Consider the following 9,226-nt stretch of genomic DNA (forward strand, 5'->3'; position numbering starts at 1 on the left):
GAGACCCTTAGAAAATTAAAGCCAGCCTTTCCAATCATGTGATCTGCACATTCATGGCCCTGAAGTTGCAATTTTATAGCTAAGACAAAATACTCGTTAAAGACTAATAGGAATGTGTAAAATCAGCACTGGCAAACCTCAATTGGCAGGCGGGAAAACCTGGCTTCTTGACGCCTGCTTGGCTCCGTGGTTGATACATGCCTTGGGTAGAGAGCCAAAGGTGAAAAGTCATTCACTTCTGGGAGCAAAAAACTGACTCAAACCCCAAATAACAGGCTTCAGCTCTCTAGGGCAAAAGGACATTGTATGCCTCAACTCATTACAGATTGCCAGATTAAATGATTTCACAGACATGTTCGTTGCAATAGGGGTTCAGAAGAGTCTATCAGTCCTCACTGGAGTCTTTAGGGGAAAGGTGTAGACCATCAGCCTTGCACTATGATTGGACCTCAGCCAGGTCAGAGGAAACCGAGGCTTCCCAGAGCCTGTCTGTCCTTCAGAAATCCACTGACTTCCCAACTCTCCATCCCTCCAGCCTCCCTCTTCTGCCCAGGCCACCCCCACTTAACTGGCCATGCCTCCTCAGTACACATGTGCTGTCCCCCTACACACACACTGGCCATCTCCAAGCCAGACACTTGCTCTGGCACCAAACACCTTTGTCAATTGATTTCTCAGTAGTCTAGACATGCTGCATGCAGAAAAGCTTGTTTTCTGGTTAAGCAACACATCCTCAGATATTTTGTCCTCTCACCATAGATAGCCTCTCTAGACCCTTCTCCTCGGCCCTCATGCTCTCCTTCCCTCCACTGTTTAATTTAGGAGTTGAATGAGTTTTCTAGAAACACGCCATAGAAATAAGTTCCTCAGAGGCAAGGCAATAAATGATCTGAGATATGCATGAGTGATGGAGCCTTTTGGTAGAAGACAGTGAGGAATGTTGATCGTGGAAAAACAGAATCCAAGAGGCCGAATTTTAGAGGGAGCAATTTGTTGTAAATGGGAGCATGTCAGAGGCACTGGAAACTGGTTTCCTCTGCCTCCTTCTGTAAGTTGAATGTGCTCAGTGGGGGCGACAGAGGATGAGATGATTGGATGGCATCACTGATTCAATGGACATGAACTTGGAGCAAACTCTGGGAGATGGTGAGGGACAGGGAAGCCTGGTGTGCCACAGTCCATGGGGTCTCAAAGAGTCAGACATGACTTGGCAACTGAACAACAACAAAAATGGAACATAACAGTATGAAACCAAAATACTGAAAGACCATTTCTTTGCTCCATAACCCAGCCAACAAACAGTGGAAAAATAGGAAACATATCTTTCACTCTGGGAGTTTTTGTTTTGGGGGATTTTTTAAATATTTTTTTGTTTTTTGGGGGGAGATAGTACTTTTATTTTTAAATCTTCCCTTGTTGTTAGAACAGGTTATAGCACTTTGGAAAGGACTTTCCAAGGGCTGGTAGGACACTTGTTGAAAGATTCAGTGGGAAAAGTTCTTTGACTCTCCTGAGCTGGGTGAAGATAAAAATGTCACCATTAGAAAAAGAAAGCCAGTCATTGTTTGGTTAAAGGTTTGTATTTGCGAACCTTCTGTCCTGGGTTAAGAAGGGGATTTTTTTTTTTTTTAATTTTTAATATGAATATGTGTCATCTGAATGATTGGCTGACTTGTGCCCTCATGGGGAACCTACAGAGTAAAACTATTTGGGGTTACAAAATGGGAAAAATTAGTCACCAGTGATTCACAGAGATTATAAATATGTAGCTATATTGTTCTCTTATTTATGATCCAGCTGGGATGAGCTGTTTGGGAGGAAGCAGGAAGACACATAAGCAGCGCCAAAGGGGAGCGGACGCTCTGCTCCAGGCTTCGTGGGGTGAGCACATCCCCCATCCGCCAGGCAGAGCCACCTTGGGTCTCAGTCCTTGCTGAGCAGTGCCAGCCCCTGGAGGGCTGTCATGCCAGGAGTGAGAACAGGCTAGCACCACCCGGTGTCCTTCCTGAGGTTCTGAGCTGCCAGGGGTAATGCTCTTGTCTTGGCGGGGATTACCAGCTTTGCTTTTGCAAAACTGGTCTTATCAAATTGGGTCCTGCTGCTCACTGCTTATAAAATCATTACTTAACAAATGTTGATAGAGAGGAGAGTTGCCTTTCATCAGAATGCTGGCAATCTGGGGAGATGGAGGACTCAGCATTCCCCCAAAACCACCTCTGAAGATTCTGCTTGAAGAGAAGCAGGGAAGTAATCTCAGTGAATTACTGAGCTGAGGTTCAAAGTGGTTGCCATCCCCACCCCCACCCCTACAACCCCCCACCACCACCCCACCCACCCCCGTGTGCAGGCTTGTATGTGGGCTTGCTGACTCCTCATAATCTTTCTTTAGATGCTCTCTTGTTCATGAAAGGGGAAGCTAGAGAAGAGATCTGGTCCTCTGTTAATTACTTAGTCTCATTTCTACTTCTTTGAGCAATGGAAAGGGCCAGTAAGTTAGGCAAAGTATTGTGTGATCAAAAGATTTGAAAGACGGGCCAGGGCTGGAGATGACTAGAGTGTGGGGGTGCTTAAGGTTTAAGGTTAGTGACAAGAGAAAGGGGTGCCTCCTGCAGAGAAAGCTTTCCTACATAGAGCTTTTGCCTGCCAAAAGCTGCTTACACCCTGGAAAAAAAAATAAAGACAGGGATGAGAGGAACCGTCAGCTGGCAGAGTTCCACTCAGAATTCCAGAAACTCACACCCTAAATCCTCCTTACACACACAAACACACATGCAATTCATTCATCTATCAAAGTGTACTGAGACCCCATGTATGGAGTGCTGGAGAAATGGTGGTGAGAAAGACACCCAGACCCTGCCCTAGAGCAGCTTTCAGCCTGGTGGAAGAGAAGGACCTCTGCCCAGGGGTTACAATGGAGACTGATAAATGGGAGGATGGAGAAGTTCCACTCACTGGAAAGCACACAGTAGGTACATCCAATCCTGTTATAGGTCAGGAGTGGTTTTGCAGAGCAAGGAATGTTTGAGCTGACCCATGTGAGGGAAAGCTAAGATCCAGGCAGCGCAAATCTAGAAGCACAGCAGGTTTGCAGAGCATGTAGGGCAGATGCAGGAGATGTGGCCTCACCTGGGCTGAAGCACAAGGGTATATGAACCAGCCCAGAGATGCTCAGAAAGGGAGGGAGGATGGCCCCAAAGTGAGGGAAATGAGGCGTCAGTGCTAACCTTCCTTCCCAGGGTCTCATCATGGTGCTCTCCAAAGAGACAGTGTCCAATCTATAGGCTCATGTATTATCGTCTAGGTCTATTTTTTCTAAACCTTTCACTCTGAGACACTCATACAGCCTCAGGGAGTCCCCATTCCGTACTCAGGTGACACTCAGGGCCAGAGCGGAAAAACTTGTACCCACAAGTTAAAAGTAGATCCAGATGGTGGCCAGCAGGTGGGAACAAGTCCAGGTCTGAACTAGGAGACCAACTTGAGAATTACTTCAGTCACTGTTACCATTTGCTGACCCTGAAACTGCTCCCATGTCTACAGAGGGCTGGAGTCAACCTGAATCCAACAAGTAGAGGGACCAGGTCGGAGGGACACCAGGACTAAGAGGTCCCAAAGATGAATCTGAGAACTACTGGATTCTATGGGTAGGGCTTTAGCTCGGGATGGACTTGACTTATCCTCAGGGCTGAGAGGACTGTGGAGGAAGGAATATGGGAGACCACAACCCCCTCAGCTGACCCCGGACTACAGTCTTCCTCTTTGCCCCAATTCCTGCCTCATCCTGGCTGATCTCTGCATCCATGTTGTTGGCTTTCCTAATTCTCTGCAGTCCCAGTTGACAGACACCTGCATCTCCACCTTGGGCCTCTGAGTCTACCTCCACACTCAGCACTGTGGTTCACAGTGCACACTCAGGAGCCAGTCTGCCTTAATTTGAATCCTGGTTCTACCATTTGCCAGTTGTATAACCCTGAGCAAATCAAAGCACCATTATACGCCTCCATATAAGATGATATTAGAACCTGTACCAGTGGGTGCTGTGGGATTAAAGAGTTAATACAACACATGGCACATAGTTGGGACTCCATAAATAGTGTTAGTAATAGAATGGACTATTAGCTGCAAGAAAGCATTGCTATGTCCCCAAACTAAATGCAATGTCTGGCACAGAATATATACTTAATTTTTGTTGAATGAATGAATTTTGTCCTCATTCTGAGCTGCTCAAGCCCTGGTATTAAAATGAAAACATCCATCTCTTCAACCACACCTTTTATTCTTCCCACTAGACCTGGTCTTTTAATCTCCCCCACCTCCATCTTATTCTATCCTCATCCAGCCTGGACCGTGGGAACTAGCCTCTCACTAGCCATTCCCACAAGCCGCCTCCTCCACACCCTGTACAGGGCCACTTCTTAGATAGACCCCGATAGCAGCCTTCCTCTTCCCCTGCTCTGCCCTGCCACTCAGAGCACCTTCTTTCTACTGTGCCTTCTTCTCCCCACCTTTGTTCTCAGGAGAGGATCTCTCCCCCTCTTTTTACTGAGAAAAGAAACAGCACCAAACACAAAATCCTTCTAACTTCTAAAATGACCCCATTTTCCCTTGCTATGCCTTCTTTGATAGGTGACTTTCTCTATCATACACCCTTTTCTCTCAATTGCAACTTTTACTCTCCCATCTCTTTGAGGTCCTGCTCCTCAGTATATACACAAGTTTAATACTCCCACTCCCCTCAGGAGAGAGAGTGGGGTATTTGGGTTGATGGGGGAGTGACAATTCTCTGAGAAATCCTTTTTCTGACTCTTAGAACCATTGTAATGTTTCACATGCCCACCAGTAATACAGAAAGAGTATCAGCCAGGAGGGTGTTGATAGAACCCCAAATGGGATATTGACAGTAATGAATGAAACTAACTCTACTAAAAATGGATATGTAACCATGTGGAAAGGGTGGGGAAGAAAATAGCCATCCTAAGTAATTTGAAAACCAATATTCAGCTATATATTCTAAGGCTAAACCAAAAAGAACTATATACAGATATCATCCTCTAACAAGTAGATTCATTTATCACAAAAGTATGAGTAGCAACTCTGAAATCCCTTTACAGGTTTACTTGAAGTGAGCTATTGTAAATATACTGCAGATAACGAGAGCGATGCTCCTCACTGTTGGAGAAGAGAGTTACAAATAAGGGAAGGGGGAAAAGCCAGAATGAACCGTGTGGTATTGGATTGGAACTGAAGGTATTAGCATGAACTTACAGATTGGAATATACAGATGGCAGGCACAGAATTTCACAACTATTTCAACATCAAGACTTTCCCATCCTTTAAAAAGCAAAAACTTTCCTTCACCCCACGAGGATGCTGTCCTCATCATCTTTGCGGCCCTCAAGTCTAGAGCAGCACTTGGGACAGAGAAGGTTCTGAGTGTTTGATGAATGAGTGAGTGAATGAATAAACGAATGAATCTCTAACATCTCCCCTCCTCTTTGTTATATGGCCAATAAGATAGTTAACACTTTAGCTACCCTACCCCTCAGTGGTTTTTGTCACTGAGGGATTTGCTTATGTAAAAGCAAAAGGGAGAGAGTTTACGGTCCCAGATCAGAAGGCTATCCAGGGGGATGGTGTGACTATACCTGCTGTGCACAGACTGTCCCCGTTTACACCTGTTGTCTCAGTGTCAAGTTTAATAGTGTCCCTTTTCCCTGTGTAAGTGTCCTAGCTGGGACAGTGAATTACATGGCTACCTACAGAGAGGACAACTTTTACTAACTTTTACTAACCCCTGATAGGAAGTGGCAGCCTCAACCCAAGGGCAGCAGAGCCCACCCCTTGGCCTCACCATGTCAGTGTGCTCCTCCAAATTGCCAACTGTCAGTAGCTGTGATTCATGTGAGTTTTTCGGAAGCCACAGAAAGCTGCCCTGGCCATGCACACCAGGCTGGTCGTGACAGGGAATCAATGTGCCCCAGGAGCAGCCCAAGCCGCGGCAGAAGGGGACTGTGTGTGATGGCCCGGGATTCTCACCCCTCAGGCAGGACAGAGGCAGGCATGTGCTCCGCACCGTTTCCCAGAATTCCCCACAAGATTATGCTCTGATCGACCACAGTAGTAACTGCTTATTATGACACCTTGGTCGGCTGCCCCTGACCCTGTCCCTGCCCCACTTCCTCGGCTCCGGTCAGTGTTTCCCACACTTGCTAGATGAGCTCCTTGCCCTTGAATTCTTGCTTCAGGGTTTGCTTCTGGGGGAACCCAAACTGGGACACTCAGCTCCCTATTTCCTCCCTGGGGTCTGAGGAGCCTTGTTAGTGCTAAACTCCTTGGCACTGCTTTCCAGGCACCCCATCCTCAGGCAATCCCTTCCCCCACAGACCTGAGCCCTTCCCCAGCCTACACGGTTCTTGCTTCCCAGGCCCGTTCCTCCCTCCTCAGCTGTCTGCCCAGCGCTGAGTCACCAGGGGACTGGATTGGACCTGGATCTGGGTGGCCAAGGCCTTCTGTTGACCATGGCCTTAACCTAGACCCTAATGTCTTTCTGGGTTTTCTTTCTTACCTGTTTTTAAAGAGAAAAGATTATTAAATTTTCTGTTTTATATTGATTCCTTTCTTATTGAAATATAGTTGATTTACAATGTTTTAGGTTTGTAGCAAAGTGATTCAATTGTATATATATCTATAAACACACATATTCTTTTTCAGATTCTTTTCCATTATAGGTTATAAGTGCTTTATACGAATTATCTCATTGAATCCTCCTAATAGCCCAACAGGTTAGATATTATTGTTGCTCCTGTAGAGAGGAAAAGTTGAGTCTGTGTCCCACAGCCAGTAAATGTTGGCAATGAGACTGAATCCAGGAGAACTGACTCCAGAATTTGAGCTCTTATTGTTTTAAAACGTGGTTTTTATTATTATTCAGGTATATGGGGCCAACAGACTGGGAGACGATTGCTAATGAAAAGATAGTTTGTTACAGTTCTCAAGAGGGAGGAGCACTCCATGCCATGCAGGACCACACAGGGAAGTCCCAGAGTCGGTCAAGATGCAGAAGGAGTGAGGGAAAAGCATGGGAAACAGCCTTTATTGCAATTTTCCTGGGAAGGAATGGGTGAGACGGGGTCAGCTGGCCAGACAGGTCTAGGATGGACTCGTTTGAATAATTTCAGGGGGCTCATGGGTGTAGGGACTGTCCCAAGTTGCCTGGTAACTCACCCTCGAGGGATTATGGCAGAGGATAGTGGTCAACCTGTGAGAGCTCCATAAAGGAGGCAGTGGGCAGCTCTGGGCTCTGGAGAGGTAGGTTTTCATAGGCAAGGCACACTCACAGGGGAGTCATTTCCTGTCTCTGGGAAGGGCAGTCTCTCCAGGATCAGCTGGGCCCCACATGCCAGAGCATCAAGAATAGAGAGAATAGAGTTGACTCCGGGGAGGCGGCGGCGGCGAGACAGCGGGGGTGCGGCAGGAGAGAGGCAGGCGAGGCCGCGTCTGCATGTGCGGCGCAGCCCGGGCATAGCCCGGGTCGGCCGGTGCCCGCCGCGCCATTGTTGGGGGAGGGGGCGGTCTCTGAGCTTGGCGGAGTCCGGGGCCGAGCGGAGGCGACGGCGGCGAGGAGCGGAGGCGCCCCATGGGGAACACGCTGACCTGTTGCGTGTCCCCCAATGCCAGCCCCAAGTTGGGCCGGCGCGCGGGGCCGGCGGAGCCAGACTACGAGGCGGCGGCCGGAGACGCGGTGGCCGTAGCACCGGCGCCGGCTGCCGTGGAACCCACCGAGTTGGATTTCCGAGCGGGTGAAGGCCACCACCTGCAGCACATCAGCGACCGGGAGATGCCCGAAGACTTAGCTTTGGAATCAAACCCTTCTGACCACCCAAGGGCAAGCACATTTTTCCTGAGCAAATCTCAAACGGACGTGTGATCTTAGCAATATATTACCACATAAAGAACAGAGATGCCAATAGGTCCTTGGACATTTTTGATGAGAGATCACATCCACTCACACGAGAAAGGGTTCCGGAGGAGTACTTTAAGCATGATCCTGAACACAGATTCATTTACAGATTTGTTCATACTCTTTTCAGTGCCGCCCAGCTGACTGCTGAATGTGCAAATAGTGACTTTGGTTTACTTAGAAAGGCTTTTAACTTATGCTGAGATCGACATTTGCCCCACTAACTGGAAAAGAATTGTTTTGGGAGCCATTCTTCTTGCCTCCAAGGTTTGGGACGATCAGGCTGTTTGGAATGTGGACTACTGCCAGATCCTAAAGGACATTACAGTTGAGGACATGAATGAGATGGAAAGGCACTTTCTGGAGCTCCTTCAGTTTAATATTAATGTTTCCGCCAGTGTTTATGCCAAATACTACTTTGACCTTTGCTCCTTAGCAGATGACAACAACCTGAGTTTTCTAATTGCTCCTCTTAGCAAAGAAAGCACAGAGCCTAGAGGCCATCTCCAGACTGTGTGAAGACAAATACAAAGAGTATTTGTCTTTGGGCAGAGTTGCTGTGAGAAGGTCTTTCAGCGCTGATAATTTCATTGGTATTCAGCGCTCCAATGCCATCCTCTCATGAACAGAGAGAGGTGAGGGGTGGTAACATCATGAACCCCCCGTAACAAGGACTGGAGAAATACCACCTCTCCTGCTCAGAAACCAGCAAAGTTAGTATTTTCACCTAGAAGAAAGACACTGAATTCAAGAGACTTGCAGACAGCAAAGGTTATGGTCATAGGAAAAAACTGGACCTTGTCAAGGCAACACACTCTTCTGTCCTTTTTAATGTAAACAGAGTTACAAAAACCACTCCAAAGCTAAAAGCTCCCAACCCACCCACAGATATTTGCTTACTGTGTAGGCCGATAACTGTGAACTATGTGAGGTTTTTTTAATAGTTCAAATTTTTAGACTTTACAGACACTAACTATATAACTTTTACTTTTTCCTAGTTTTCTCGCCCATATTGCTGCATATTCCTTTAGAATCAATGCAGTATTGCCGTTCAAACATGGGACTCCTGACAACTCATAAAGCCACTTAGGAACAGACTGTTGAAGCACTGTTAGGTTTTGAAGGATTCTTCCTCCCTATTTCATTGAAGCTGCTAGTCATTTTTGGCAATCAGTTTAAACCAAAAAGCTGCTGAATAACACTTGTCATTCAGTTTTTTTGCAAGCACTACTTATTAGCATATTAGCATGTTTGGGATCATAAGCA

The 9,226-nt window shown here is 46.9% G+C and overlaps 1 pseudogene; it reads left to right on the forward strand.

Moving 5' to 3' along the window:
- The first annotated feature begins 7,540 nt into the window (after positions 1-7,540).
- Positions 7,541-8,900, forward strand: LOC133065494 (cyclin-Y-like protein 1; annotated as a pseudogene).
- The last annotated feature ends 326 nt before the right edge of the window (positions 8,901-9,226 follow it).

The sequence above is a fragment of the Dama dama genome, chromosome 11, assembly GCF_033118175.1.
Source record: "Dama dama isolate Ldn47 chromosome 11, ASM3311817v1, whole genome shotgun sequence".
NCBI lineage: Eukaryota > Metazoa > Chordata > Mammalia > Artiodactyla > Cervidae > Dama > Dama dama.